Here is a 16300-nt window from a genome sequence, read left to right on the forward strand (position 1 = left end):
CAAGAACACCATCCCCACCGTCAAACATGGAGGTCGAAATATTATGCTTTGGGGGTGTTTTTCTGCTAAGGGGACAGGACAACTTCACCGCATCAAAGGGACGATGGACGGGGCCATGTACCGTCAAATCTTGGGTGAGAACCCCCTCAGCCAGGGCATTGAAAATGGGTCGTGGATGGGTATTCCAGCATGACAATGACCCAAAACACACGGCCAAGGCAACAAAGGAGTGTCTCAAGACGAAGCACATTAAGGTCCTGGAGTGGCCTAGCCAGTCTCCAGACCTTAATCCCATAGAAAATCTGTGGAGGGAGCTGAAGGTTCGAGCTGCCAAACATCAGCCTCAAAACCTTAATGACTTGGAGAAGATCTGCAAAGAGGAGTGGGACAAAATCTGTGGTCCTCTGTAGCTCAGCTGGTAGAGCACGGCGCTTGTAATGCCAAGGTAGTGGGTTCGATCCCTGGGACCACCCATACACAACAAAAAAATAAAAATAATTATGCGCGCATGACTGTAAGTCGCTTCGGATAAAAGCGTCTACTAAATGGCATATTATATTATAAAATCCCTCCTGAGATGTGTGCAAACCTGGTGGCCAACTACAAGAAACGTCTGACCTCTGATTGCCAACAAGGGTTTTGCCACCAAGTACTAAGTCATGTTTTGCAGAGGGGTCAAATACTTATTTCCCTCATTGAAATGCAAATCAATTTATAACATTTTTGACATGCGTTGTTCTGGATTTTTTTGTTGTTATTCTGTCTCACTGTTCAAATAAACCTACCATTAAAATTATAGACTGATCATGTCTTTGTCAGTAGGCAAACGTACAAAATCAGCAGGGGATCAAATACTTTTTTCCCTCATTATATATATATATATATATATTAGTTGAAGTCGGAAGTTTACATACACTTAGGTTGGAGTCATTCAAATTTGTTTTTCAACCACTCCACAAATTTCTTGTTAACAGACTATAGTTTTGGCAAGTCGGTTAGGACATCTACTTTGTGCATGACACAAGTAATTTTTCCAACAACTGTTTACAGACAGTTTATTTAACTTATAATTTACTGTATCACAATTCCAGTGGGTCAGAAGTTTACATACACTAAGTTGACTGTGCCTTTAAACAGCTTGGGAAATTCCAGAAAATGATGTCATGGCTTTAGAAGCTTCTGATAGGATAATTGACATCATTTGAGTCAATTGGAGGTGTACCTGTGGATGTATTTCAAGGCCTACCTTCAAACTCAGTGCCACTTTGCTTGACATCATGGGAAAATCAAAAGAAATCAGCCAAGACCTCAGAGAATTTGTAGACCTCCACAAGTCTGGTTCATCCTTGGGAGCAATTTCCAAATGCCTGAAGGTACCACGTTCATCTGTACAAACAATAGTACGCAAGTATAAACACCATGGGACCACGCAGCCGCCATACCGCTCAGGAAGTGTTCTGTCTCCTAGAGATGAATGTACTTTGGTGCAAAAAGTGCAAATCAATCCCAGAACAACAGCAAATGACCTTGTGAAGATGCTGGAGGAAACAGGTACAAAAGTATCTATATCCACAGTAAAACAAGTCCAATATCGACATAACCTGAAAGGCTGCTCAGCAAGGAAGAAGCCACTTCTCCGAAACCGCTATAAAAAAGCCAGACTACGGTTTGCAACTGCACATGGGGACAAAGATCGTACTTTTTGGAGAAATGTCCTCTGGTCTGATGAAACAAAAATAGAACTGTTTGGCCATAATGACCATCGTTATGTTTGGAGGAAAAAGGGGACGGCTTGCAAGCCGAAGAACACCATCCCAACCGTGAAGCACGGGGTGGCAGCATCATGCTGTGAGGGTTCTTTGCTGCAGGAGGGACTGGTGCACTTCACAAAATAGATGGCATCATGAGGAAGGAAAATTAGGTGGATATATTGAAGCAACATCTCAAGACATCAGTCAGGAAGTTAAAGCTTGGTCGCAAATGGGTCTTCCAAATGGACTATGACCCCAAGCATCCTTCCAAAGTTGTGGCAAAATGGCTTAAGGACAACAAAGTCAAGGTATTGGAGTGGCCATCACAAAGCCCTGACCTCAATCCTATAGAACATTTGTGGGCAAAAACTGAAAAAGCGTGCGCAAGCAAGGAGGCCTACAAACCTGACTCTGTTACACCAGCTCTGTCAGGAGGAATGGGCCAACATTCTCCCAACTTATTGTGGGAAGCTTGTGGAAGGCTACCCAAAACGTTTGACCCAAGTTAAACAATTTAAAGGCAATGCTACCAAATACTAATTGAGTGGATGTAAACTTCTGACCCACTGGGAATGTTATGAAAGAAATAAAAGCTGAAAGAAATAATTCTCTCTACTATTATTCTGACATTTCACATTCTTAAAATAAAGTGGTAATTCTAACTGACCTAAGAAAGGGCATTTTTACTAGGATTAAATGTCAGGAATTGTGAAAAACAGAGTTTAAATGTATTTGGCTAAGGTGTATGTAAACTTCCGACTTCAACTCTACATTAATTTAATGATAGTCATAGTCCACTGTTTTGTGCAGAACATTTCCCTTAGCCTTGCTAGCTGACGTTAGCTATGGATAACGTTGGACAGCTTAACGTAAGCCCTCTGACTTCAAGAGTAAGTAACATAACATTAGCTGTAGTCAATGATAAGTGGCTAGTTGGTTTCATAAATCACCATGTGTAACTTACCTTAGCTGGCTAGCTCCTACTTAGTCAGTCATGCACATGCTGTCTCTTTCTCTTCCTTGTGTGCAGAACAGACACTAGCCTAGCTAACGTTAAGTTAATACAGTAGCTAGCTAGCCATTTCGTTTGTCTCAACATTAAGTTAAAGCTGCACAGTCCTTCAAAAGTTGTCGACTTCGCTCTGTTAGTATTTTATTGTGCCTAGACCCCTGAGTTACTATATGGATATTTCATCATGTGTGTATAGTTTAGGCAGTTGATTCTCTTTACAGAATAGTTATAACAATGTTACAACCATCAGTATTTCAGCAAGTGTATATAGCTAGTTAGACAGTTGATTCTCTTTACAGAAGCCTTTAGTCATTCAGTACAGTCATTCAAATGTAGTTGTCCTCTGTCTTTCTCTCCTAGTAAGTCCTGAAACTACATCTCAGAGCTGTGACTAGACCCGACAACCCTCGTCTCACTGCCTTGACCTGCTGCTGCGACTCTTCCTAGTCTCTCAGATGAGTAATTACAATTGTGTTACAACCAGCAGTGCATGCTGAGTATCTACTGTCTCTCTCTGTCTTGTCTGCAAACTATTCACACCTCTCGCTCTCTCTCTCTGTCTGTCTCTTAGTAAGTCCTGTACATCTCAGAGCTGTGCCGAGGCCCGACAACATGCTGAGTGTCTACTGTCTCTCTCTCTGTCTTGCCTGCAGAGCAGACACTATCCTAGACTGGTGTGACATACTATTCACACCTCTCTCTCTCCCTCTTAGTAAGTCCTGTACATCTTAGAGCTGTGCCTGGACCCGGCAACTCTCGTCTCGCTGCTGCGACTCTTCTTACCTAGTAAGTCCTGTACATCCTGTACATAAACATGCACCAATTTAGAAAATGTCCTATCCTGCTGTCTGTTACATATGGTTTAGTACTTTCTATCTTACAGAATTTGCTGAAACACATTACTATCAACGTTCTAAACTTGACCCACACTGAAACATCACCATCTTTAGTTGCGTCATGTGACTTAACCCTTTACACTCAGAGGAATTGACCAATATGAAGTAGCCTTAAACTATTAGGTGCTTTTTTTTTTTGCTCTCCTAGCTGTGCCAATTAGGAACTGTGGCAAGCACACAGCCCTCCATCAACCAAATCTGCCATTTTCATACCGTAACAGGCGGAGTGTAAAGGGCTCAATTAACTCCTATAATCAAATCTAAAAATTTATGTTTCTAATTTTACACAATGTTTCACATTGTGGATTTCATATCCGCAGAGAAGAAGGAGACAGAGGTTGTGCCAGCGTCATGAAGAGAAGGAAGGCGCCTGTTGAAACCTGGAGTTTATTTGATGTTCACATCAGGTATACTAGAGGTAAGAAGACATTCTCATGTGGCAAAACGTGTTAAAACCAACAATTTGTTTGTATTTGCAGTCAACTATTTGTACTTGTGTATTTTTTGTAAAACTGACAGCAATCTCATAAGAGAACAGTCTGTATCTGTAATCTGCAGGCAACAGGTAGCATACATGCATTAAATCTTCTCTTACAGAAACATATGATGAAGCAAGGCGTAAGCTGCCTATGGCTGTGGTCCATTCTGATCTTCAGACAGAGGAGGATGACCACCCAGCATACATGAAAAGAAAAGAAAGGTATAACTACCAGTTGTCAAATATAATTTTGTTCTTAAAACTGCCTGACTACAATTTCATATGAGTGTAATAAGCCTTGTGTGTTTTCAACATCAGAGGCACTAATAGGCAGATAACCAGTGAGAATGATAGTGAGGATGAAAGTGAGCCAATTGAGAAACCACCAAGGAATGCCCAGTCCAAGACCACAAAGGGACAAAGTTTACCTCCTGCACCAGTCATTAGACCTCCACAGTGTAGCAGAGAGACACCAGTGAGGGTTGAGCCACTAGATAGCCAGAGCATTCAACAGCAGCCTTTGCGTAAGTGTTACATGTAAGGGGTAAAAATAAATAAAAGTTGCACACACAATATGCTCCCAACAATTTAATGGGTACAACCAAAATTGTTAGGTGCATATTTAGAGTGTGCACCTTTTTTTAATGTATTTTTATACAGTTTACTTTCTGTTAGTCAGCCGCTATACCAAGATTTCTGGGGTTGCGTCAGCTCATGCTTTTTACTAGACGTGAGGGATAAACCACAACTGGTTGGACACTTGGGGGATTAGGATCAATTATAATTTGGGGTTAAATGTGTGTTCTTTGTGTTTTGTATTTTTCGCAGCAGTTCTTTGTGAGATTTTAACATCATTAGACACGCGTAAGCAACAACAGCTGATTTTGTTGCAACTGCAAAGGCTTCAGTTGAATGGTTCAACGCCGTCAGAGGTTCCGGACGTGACTGACCTTGGGCTTCCGTTGTCCTCGCTGGAATACTTGAAGAGAGTCGAGGGAACGATTGCTGGGCAACCAGACCTCAAATAGAACCTGGTATGGGAAGATTCTAAATCATTAAATGTCGTTTTGGAAAGCTATTCACCTGAACCAAGTCCCATTCAATCTGACCCCGAAGTAGTTCCACCTCAATTTCCAGCCCTGGGTTTACCATTACCTTGTTACTTTACCCCTTCTGATGAATAACCCTGTTCTGAAGCTGTACTCTAATCAGTATTATCTTCATGACATATCAGTTTGTTGTCTTTCATATCACATCTTTTGGACTGGCTGGAGGAATGACCACCAAGGAACGAGACTGTGTGGAGAATACTAACAAAACTCCTGACAAATGCCCTGGCCATGAAGATGAACTGGCGAGGGGCCAATGGGCAGCAGGCATTCGAACGGCTTGCCCTGAAAGGCATAGTTCTCAGTAAGTTAGCTTTCAGGGCAACTACGTGGGGAAGACAGACATAATGTCACAATCTATACATTCATCTTAAAAGGAGTGAAATGTGTTGTTTTACTCTGAGCATTCTCTGTCTCTCTCTCTCTCTCTCTCATTTTTCAAAGGTGCTGTCTGCCGAAACCACCATAGTACCAAAGCTTCTGATGGTGAAATTGAGAAATACATCAAGAGGTGGATGCAGCTAGCCTCTGACCGAGACGTAGGGAAAAAGAAGAGAGTGCGCCTGAGGGCATAAGAAGACCAGAGGAGAGAAGATGACCAGAGCCGAATAGAGGAGTGATGTCACTATACCCTACACTATACCCTACCCTACACACTGACAATAACAGGGAATGCTGTCACCATACCAAAACCAATCTCGCTAAGTGGGGATGTCGCTTTGTGATGTTCCTCATCAGACTGTAAAGTAAAAATCCTATCAGTTCTTAGGGCACAGTTGGTCTTGGGAAAGTCATGCTACTTTTAATATGTAAACCTGTGAGTGTTTATTACCAGTGTCAAACCTATTTTGATATAATGTAATACAACTGAATTGAAAACTATTGGGGTGCATGGGTAATATTAATATATGAATTTGCATTGCGCTACTTCTGGGGGGATTCTGGGAAGACACCAGCTAGCTAGCTAAATAAAGAGATTTGGAAAAGTGGTCTTACCTCACAGTAGTGTTTGCATCCATCGTTTGCAGTTTCCATGCTTGCTTGCAACATGCTCATGCTAGCTAAATCAAGTTTTGAAAGCAAGTAAACATCAATGACCATGCATGGATCATGTTTTGTACTTTATCCACCAATAATCGGTGAGATTTAAAGCTAAAACATATCGTAAATAGCGTGAATAACAATGGTCTCTCTGCACGCCTCAGAACAATCAGAACATAACAACCAGCATAGCAACGAACGCTATCAATTTTTTTTTATTTCATTACGTAGCCTGGGCAGAATTTGGCATGTTCTAGCAATGGCCCTAGCAACGGACGCTAATAGCTTCTTGAATCCCATTGTGACGCGGGGGGGACACCTTTTGACAGGGGGACACTATTTGGCATTACAGGGCCCCTTAGAGTTTTTTATTAACCATTATTTTACCAGATATATTGACAGAGAACATATTGTACAAGATAAAGTAGTGCACTAAGGACCTGGGAAAGAGTTTCAGGGGTGAGGAGAAGAGAAGAATGTGCCTATTTGAAAGCTAGAATAAAATAAAATTGCTTGCCACATTTCATTTAAAAGTAGCTCTCATGCTAGAAAAGGTTGGAGACCCCTGCATTAGAATCACTCCAGACAAATAAACTTGAAGTGTATTCTAAAAGTGTCATTAATAGCCATGATGATGGCTTTGAACTTGTTTCAGAGAAAGAGAAAGGTACCAAGAGAAAACACACCATTCTGCCGCATGCATTAATTAAACCATATTCATCAAACCAGGCCTGGTTAGGGAGAATAAGGAAAATGATGCTGAGCTCGCTCCCTCTAATTACATTTGCAATTATTGTAAGCTGTAATAGTTTTTTAGCGTCAGTCTGGACTGTGTGTGCTCTGGAACATAATCCTCCTCAAATGACAAGATAATGGCGCAAGAGGCCACTGCTCCTTAAGGAACCTGCAGATAGAATCCTCTACAGGGACCTTTTAGGGAGAGTGGGAGGGTGAGAGGGAGGAAGATCAATATAGATATTATTCTGAAAATCAGTCCTCATAGTTTTGTTAATTTAAATATGCCAACACTTATATTTTATTATGGAAAGATACACAATGTATTGCATTGATTGAAAACCAATATAATATGAGTGAATGCTGTATGATATGTAAAGTTAAATTATATTTTATTTTTGAATAGTACATTTTAAGTTTTTATAGACTATGTAAATTGACATGTTTCCAAGGCAACTAGTCAAAGCCAAGGTGAGTGCCTGATCTGTACTAATGAGCAGGACACTCAAAACATCGAAGGAAAGATACAGCCATGGGCAAGATGTGCATACAACTATACCATTTTGGATGAGTTGTAGGGGTTTAATGGCACAGGCAGGGAGCCCAGCCAACAGCGAGTTGCAGTAATCCAGACGGGAGATGACAAGTGCCTGGATTAGGACCTGTGCCGCTTCCTGTGTAAGGCAGGGTCGTACTCTCCGTATGTGGAGTCAAGTGTTGCCATAGAAAATCATAATGCATGTAGGTCACCTTCATTTTACCTGCCAGAGGCCTTTAAGTTTTGTTCTGTTTTGTTCATTCACTCCTAAAATATTACCTTATTTTAAGCCAATCATCTGTTGATGGTTTTGCCTCCACCAGTGTTGTCAGCCCATGACCAATGACAAAGCCAGTGATCACGTGACACCATTCATACCTATGTGAAGACTCAATAGCGAATTGAAGCCAAATGAAGTTGGTTAAGATGGTGTCTCATGGAGACATAACGTGTGCAGTTTGAGCTAGTCCTTGAAGTGACGTTGCAGGCTAGATCAGTGCTGCCACCTCTCATTGTGTAGCTCAAGTTGAAGGCTGACCGGGGTACTGCAGGCTGCCGTTAGCAACTAAGTTATCCTTATAACTTATTCTGTGTGCAATTTAAACCGATTCAGTTCAAGGACATACATCTGGTGTATTAGCAGCAATTATTTGTACCATAACTGTCTTCTAAAAATGTTTTATTTACATGAAGATTGACCACGAAGAATGCCATTTTTCCATTCACTATCATGGGGGATCCGGTTTTCTGCTAACAATGCCTGCAGTCGGCATTAAACTTCAATGGCTTCAATGAGATGGGGCAGTCGTTCTCGCCTGCCCATGACATATCAAGATGAAAGCATATTGAACAGATGAATATTTCTCTATAGTAGGCTATATTTTATTGGTTTCTCAAAGTAATAGACTGAATTGTACACCAATATTACATCATAGAAACTAAACTAACACAACAATTTGAGTACAATACAATGTTAAAAAATACAATATATACAACAAGATAACAATAGGCTAGAGAAATCATACCCTCAACTAACACAGTGATCAGTTACATTTGGTTAGTGATTGTTTTGTCTCAACCAGTGTTGTTTCAGTCTATAAGGGTGTTGTGGTACACTGCTTTGGGATTAGCCAGCAGGCGACAGCAGCATTCAACCCTAACTAAATAAAACATGTAAATGCTCAAAGTCTAGTCACGATGTGGCATGCCCTTTAGCATCTAAATTAGCTCTAACCTACCTGCAGGGAAATGCCATCACTGTGCCCTCACCAGGCAGTCCTGGATCCATTGCTTGCAGCAGGCTGGAGGGTTGTGGTGATGGCAGAAGCTCACTTTGTAGGTTATTTAACTTGCATATCAATTGATGGAAATGTCACTTACTAAATCTGCAACAATGTTTAAATTTGTACTGTAACTTTTAATTAGCCTACATCATATAAATGTATACCTCTGGGTGCAGATGCCATATTCACTCACCTCACCTAGAAATATAAACTGGTATTGCTAGATTCAATGCGCAACAGGTGCTAAAATGAGAGAGAAAGAGAGAGAGAGAGAGATTCTACAGCCTCAGACAAGTGCAGTGATGACATTTGAAAAATTATACTGTCATAAAATCTAAATCAAATTGTATTTGTCACATGCTTCGTAAACAACAGGTGTGGACTAACAGTGAAATGCTTACTTACGAACCCTTCCCAACAATGTAGAGAAAAATAAAATAAAGAAACAATGGAAAAGTAAAACACATAATAATAAAAGTAATAATAGGTACACAATGAGTAACGATAACTTGGTTATATACAAGGGGTACCAGTACCGAATCAGTGTGCAGGGGACGAGGTAATTGAGGTAGATATGTCCATATAACTAGGAATAAAGTGACTGATAGTAAACAGTAGCAGCAGCGTATGTGATTAATCAAAAACGTTAGTGCTAAAAGGGTCAATGCAGATAGTCCGGGTAGCTATTTGGTTAACTACTTAACTAACTATTTAGCAGTCTTGGTGGTGCAGCTGTAGAATTTTTTGAGAATCTGAGGGTCCATGCCAAATCTTTTCAGCCTCCTGAGGGGGAAGAGGCGTTGTCGAACACTCTTTATGACTGTGTTGGTGTGTGTGGACCATGATAGATCCTTAGTGATGTGACACAGAGGAACGTGAGGCTCTCAACCCGCTCCACTACAGCCCCATCAATGTGAATGGGGGCGTGCTTGGCCCTCCGTTTCCTGTAGTCCACGATCAGCTCCTTTGTCTTGCTGACGTTGAGGGAGAGGTTGTTGTCCTGGCACCACACTGCCAGGTCTCTGACCTCCTCCCTATAGGCTGTCTGATCATTGTCGGTGATCAGGCCTACCACCGCCGTGTGGTTGGCAAACTTAATGATGGTGCGCAGCCACGCAGTCGTGGGTGAACAGGGAGTACAGGACGTGACTAAGCACGCACCCCTGAGGGGCCCCCATGTTGAGGGTCAGCATGGTGGATGTGTTGTTGCCTACCCTCACCACCTGGGGGTGTCCCGTCAGAAAGTCCAGGATCCAGTTGCAGAGGGAGGTGTTCAGTCCCAGGGTCCTTAGCTTAGTGATGAGCTTGGAGGGCACTATGTTGTTGAATGCTGAGCTGTAGGCAATGAACAGCATTCTCACGTAGGTGTTCCTATTGTCCAAGTGGGAAAGGGCAGTGTGGAGTGCAATAGAGATTGTATAATCTGTGGACCTGTTGGGGCGGTATGCGAATTGGAGTGGGTCTAGTGTGTCTGGGATGATGGTGTTGTTGTGAGCTATGACCAGCCTTTCAAAGCATTCATTGCTACAGACATAGCTGTGGAAGTAGTTTGGGGGTGGGGGGGCTGAGATTTAAATATTTGTTTTGTCCGTGCTACAGAAGGCTATATCGGTCCGCTAATAAAGGACTAGTAAAGGCCCAGTGCTTTACTTTTTTTTTGATGAAATAGCACTGCCTTGCTTCACAAGTAAGCAGGTGTGTAGTGCTGGGGGAGCACGAGGGAGCAGCACTCCCTCACTTTTTTCATTTTGAGAATACATGGAAAATGTATTCTGATCAATTCTAAATTAGCCTATATTTAATTACCACAAAAATCCCATAGAAAACGAGAGAATGACAAACCAAATAAATATGTAGGCTACAGCAGCCTAGAAGTAGGTAAATGGTAGTTTCTTCCCTGTCTTCTCTCTGGCAAATGATAGAGAACTAACTGTAGGCTACGTGTGTGCACTGTGGAGGCCCGTTGGAGGCTTGACAAGTTAAGAACATCAGAACGTTTAAAAAATATATCTAAATCAACAGTGTCTGCATTCATGTTCATAAAACTCCACCGACCTGCTCTTGCGCAGTGGAACCCAGAACGATATGTGACGACTTGGTTACAGCGACCCCGTTCTACCGAGGACACCCAAACCAGAGTGTCCACCCACCGCAAAGCCCAAGAGCCTGACCCTCTCTGGATGTTGATGTAGCCCTGCTTGGGATATTTAGCATATATTGGCTATTGGTTGAGATGCAGCGCCCGTTCTAGCTTGGTAGGCTATGTTGGGGTGGGAAAATGTAAATTGGGCCAAGTGGAAGGTAATAATGCATTTAGGTTTGTCACGCCCGTTGATAGATGGATCAGACCAAGGTGCAGCGTGGTATGCGTACATATTCCTTTATTAACTGAATACCGAACAAAATACAAACACAAGTCAAAACAGAAAGAAGATCCCACAACTAAGGTAGGCAAAATGGCTACCTAAGTATGATCCCCAATCAGAGACAACGATCGACAGCTGCCTCTGATTGGGAACCACACCCGGCCAACATAGAAATACAACATCTAGAATTCACACCCTGACCAAACCAACTAGAGAAAACAGGGCTCTCAAGGTCAGGGCGTGACAAGGTTATAGTTTATTGAGATGCATGAATACACCACAACAAAAGCTTGATTTTATGGCTGTTTTAAAACTAATTTCCTGCAACTCTACATTGTAATGATTTATGTTCACTACTTGGTCAATTAATTTATTGATGAACTCTATGCAAATAAATTATATGAATTGATAGTTCACCCCTCTGTTTCTTTTATTCTGTAATAGGGTATATTGCAACCATGTGTTCAAGCTAATCAAAGCATAGTTTATTTAGCATTGTCCTTTTAGAACCACGAAGGGCGCTCCAATTGTTTACAATAACACTCATCAAGATCGGTTGCCTACGCCTAATAGTCATACTCATCACTTATTATTATTACAAATAGAAGATTATCACTTCCCACAATGGTGCTCCTTTAGTGAAGTTAGATCAAAGCTGAATCAATGTCTCGCAATATCACATAACGATTAATTTGTATTTTACATAACAGAAGCGAATATAATAGCATAGCATAGTAGGCCTACACCAAAAACACCTACTCATTTCTAATGAGATTTTAGGCAGTATATATATGCTTTGATTGAAACAAAATACAAGAAAGGCTAATAGTTTGTTTACACCATCTGCTCTAATTCGCTTACGAAACAGTAATTTCAAAATATTTAAATGCATAGGCTATTCCCATGTATGAGGGTATTAAATTTTTTTATTGAGACAATATGTGTGGGCATAGGCAGACATTGCAATTGGAGGATGCATTTTATCCAATGGGAGACATTTTTATAACAGGGCTCTCCAACCCTGTTCCTGGAGAGCTACCATCCTGTAGGTTCTCATTCCAACCCTAATCTAGTGCACCTGATTCAAATGATTAAGATGGTTTATAAAATGGATTGGTTAGTTACAATTGGGCTTGGAGTGAAATTCTACAGTATGGTAGCGCTCCAGGAACAGGGTTGTAGAGCTCTGTAATGATAGGCTATTCAATAGGCTACATCTGTCGGTACAAACTTTGATTGAGGAAATTATGACATCCTTGACATATTTATTCTGCTTCCTCACCTAAAATAATTGCTATGCACCACTGCAAGTAAGATCTGTGGTATGTCTGTAGCCGTGGTGTCTGTGTGCTGCATGTGTTCCCCGCTGGCTTCATCCATCTGAGCAGAAGCCAAAATGCAACCGTCCCATTACGAATGGGGTAATAAAGGACCTTGAATGACAGCACCATGGACAACTCCGTTCACACAGAGACTTCGTGCCGCTATTTTGATCTGACACTGACCACGTTTTAGCCTTCTCTATTTACGTTGTGTCATAGCCTACACTTGGATTAGCCTACACTGTAATTCATTAAACCGGACTGGATTATTTTACCGCACCAGCATTGCAATCCAATGCATGTACTATTTATGCAATAAACTGAGATATATTGCGGCGCTGTTAAAACGGCCAGCTGATTCTAGCCATCTCTTCTGGTTAGTTCTAGTCAGGCAGCTTAGTCTCCCATTCAGAGGACCCCCACTTTTGTTAGTGTCTTATTGGTCAAGGTCACACCAAATACTTATCACCACATCTCGTTCAGCCTATCAGTGGCCTTGATTCCCGGGACTTCAGGTTCAGTTAGTCTATGACCCCAGCACTCTCTGTGGTCAGAAACTGCTTTCCCCATCCTGATGAGCACATCTACAGTTTCCCTCCTGCTGAATTTTTCCTCATGTGGACTGAATCCCTTTATGTCTAATGTTTAATTGTGCTAGCATCTAAACGTAAGTGCCTTGAGATCTGTGTCATATTATGTGGAGCTAAGTTTTGTGGTCTATTGTGTATAATTACCGTGTGTTGAACTTGTTAGCTAGCTTGCGCTCCTGCTAGCGTTAGCACTACCGTTAGCATTTTGCATTGCAATACATTAGCATTTTAGCATGACTGTTAGCGATTTGGCATTTATTAGCATTGCTCATTTATGGTGCTAGGATATTTTCTATTCTATATACACTACCAGCCAAAAGTTTGGACACACCTACTCATTCAAGGCTTTTTCTTAATTTGTACAATTTTTTTTACATTGTAGAATAATAGTGAAGACATCAAAACTATGAAATAACACATATGGAATCATGTAGTAACCAAGAAAGTGTTAAACAAATCAAAATATATTTTATATTTGAGATTCTTCAAATAGCCACACTTTGCCTTGATGATAGCATTGCACACTCTTTGCATTCTCTCAACCAGCTTCACCTGGAATGCTTTTTCAACAGTCTTGAAGGAGTCTTGTTGGCTGCTTTGCCTTCACTCTGCGGTCCGACTCATCCCAAACCATCTCAATTGGGTTGAGGTCGGGGGATTGTGGAGGCCAGATCATCTGATGCAGCACTCCATCACTCTCCTTCTTGGTAAAATAGCCCTTACACAGCCTGGAGATGTGTTGGGTCATTGTCCTGTTGAAAAACAAATGATAGTCCCACTAAGCCCAACCAGATGGGATGGCGTATCGCTGCAGAATGCTGTGGTAGCCATGCTGGTTAAGTGTGCCTTGAATTCTAAATAAATCACAGACAGTGTCACCAGCAGAGTACCCCCACACCATAACACCTCCTCCTCCATGCTTTACGGTGGGAAATACACATGCGGAGATCATCTGTTCACCCACACCGCGTCTCACAAAGACACAGCGGTTGGAACCAACAATCTCAAATTTGGACTCCAGACCAAAGGACACATTTCCACCGGTCTTATGTCCATTGCTCATGTTTCTTGGCCCACGCAGGTCTCTTCTTCTTATTGGTGTCCTTTAGTAATGGTTTCTTTGCAGCAATTCGACAATGAAGGCCTGATTCACACGGTCCCCTCTGAACAGTTGATGTTGAGGTGTGTCTGTTACTTGAACTGTGAAGCATTTATTTGGGCTGCAATTTCTGAGGCTGGTAACTCTAATGAACTTATCCTCTGCAGCAGAGGTAACTCTGGGTCTTCCATTCCTGTGACGGTCCTCATGAGGGCCAGTTTCATCATAGCGCTTGATGGTTTTTGCGACTGCACTTGAAGAAACTTTCAAAGTTCTTTACATTTTCCGTATTGACTGACCTTCATGTCTTAAAGTAATCATGGACTGTCATTTCTCTTTGCTTATTTTAGCTTTTCTTTCCATAATATGGACTTGGTCTTTTACCAAATAGGGCTATCTTCTTCTGAGCACATTTGCATGAGTTTCATGTGTACAAGTCCAATAGGCTGTTTAGTCTATTGCCATGTGACCAGGCCTTATGCCTCCTGTGTGTATAGCCCTTGCTGTTATATACTTATCTGTGCTAGCTTATACAGCCATGTCTTTCATATTATAGCAGTGCTATAGCCTAGGTTTTCTTCTCGTCTTTCCTTTCAGAACCATAGTTAAAATCAGTTCTCATCCTTGTTCTGATCGGACATTCTGTAATGGTTGCTACCAGCCTTAAGCCGGCACCTAAGGTTTCTTATTACATTCATGGTCCTTCGATTCTCTACAACCCTACCCCTATTTTTCATGGTCCTTCGAGCTGGATCCAGTAACTGCTACAGCCCAAGGATGCCAGTTAACAGAGAATATCCTGCACAAGATGTGGTCTGTCCGCGACGACCAGCTCACGTGCCACAATATCTCGACATTTACGGCGATGGCTACGAGTCAAGGCACAGACTACCACACACATCCACATACCACTCCTACGAGGGAAAGCAGCTAGAGGGTTTTCTTGAGCACTTGAGATGGGATATACTGCAGTCAAAGTGGCCTTCTTCCCGTTCAACAACTCATTACCGGTCCAAGTCACCACCCAGGCTGACCAGCAGAATAGAGGACAGAGACTCAGCCTTTTCATTGGTTGCTAATTCACCGGGTTCCCACCTCAGTCTAACCTTGACCAGAGATTGCCAAGATCAGCGTCGAACCTCGACCAGAGATCCTCAGGATCAGCGTCAAACCTCGACCAGAGATCACCTGGATCAGCGTTGACCTGAGCGTGGACTGCCAGTGACAACCGGAGAGGTCTCACTGCATTTACACAGCCAGTGTGATGAGATTGATGAGCAAATTGAAGCAGTCCGGAAGATGGAAGGTTCCTACAGTCCACCCGACCACCGTCGCCAATACTTACCTGATGGACACTGCCAGTTGTCAGCTGACCGTCTCAGCCAGTCATTCAATGGTTCTCTCCTCTTATAACTGAAAGTCTTACAGGGGAAGAACAGGGACCTGTGCCACCAAGCTGCCCAAGAAGTTGATGACATCATCTCAGAGATCATCATGCAACAGATACTACACCAGAAGTGCCAGAATGAGGTTCTGCAGCGCCAGAGCGATCAGCTCATCGATGCCAGACGTCAGAAGATGCTAGAGACGCAGTGCCGTTCCAAATCAGCTTCACCATCAGCCCTGGTCTTGGATCCAACCCCTGCTGTGGAGTCCCTCACAGCAGTGCTACAGCTTTCTCCAGGGCTAGAGGAGCTACCAGAGCTCACGCTGGCTGAACACCCTACCACTGTGCTCCAGCCGACCCCAGCCGTGCAGATCCAGCCTGTTCCGACAATGGAGCTCAAGTTAGTTGTGGGGCCTACTACACCGGCTCCTGCCATGGAGCTTCAGCTCGCCACTCGTCAACTGGTTCCCACAGTGGTGCCATCTCCAGTGACAGATGTATCCTTACCTCCCTTCCTATTTGCGAGCAGGAAGACCTACAGCCTTTTCGCAACATCCGGGACTAACATTAGCTACTATAGCATGGTGGGGGAAATTTGTTTTTATTAAGAAAGTATGCATATTTCCCCCCAAAAATAACGCCTTCTTGCCTTTAAATAGAGTTAAGGAGGAAATCGAATCCTTTGCTGCCTGA

The 16300-nt window shown here is 42.4% G+C and overlaps 1 long non-coding RNA gene across 1 annotated transcript; it reads left to right on the forward strand.

Moving 5' to 3' along the window:
- Positions 1 to 3430: 3430 nt before the first annotated feature.
- Positions 3431 to 4353, forward strand: LOC121534644. Its single transcript, XR_005994655.1, has 3 exons — positions 3431 to 3549; positions 3980 to 4077; positions 4257 to 4353. It is a non-coding gene; the product is annotated as an uncharacterized LOC121534644 (long non-coding RNA).
- Positions 4354 to 16300: the final 11947 nt, after the last annotated feature.

Source organism: Coregonus clupeaformis, chromosome 21 (genome assembly GCF_020615455.1).
Source record: "Coregonus clupeaformis isolate EN_2021a chromosome 21, ASM2061545v1, whole genome shotgun sequence".
Classification (NCBI taxonomy): domain Eukaryota; kingdom Metazoa; phylum Chordata; class Actinopteri; order Salmoniformes; family Salmonidae; genus Coregonus; species Coregonus clupeaformis.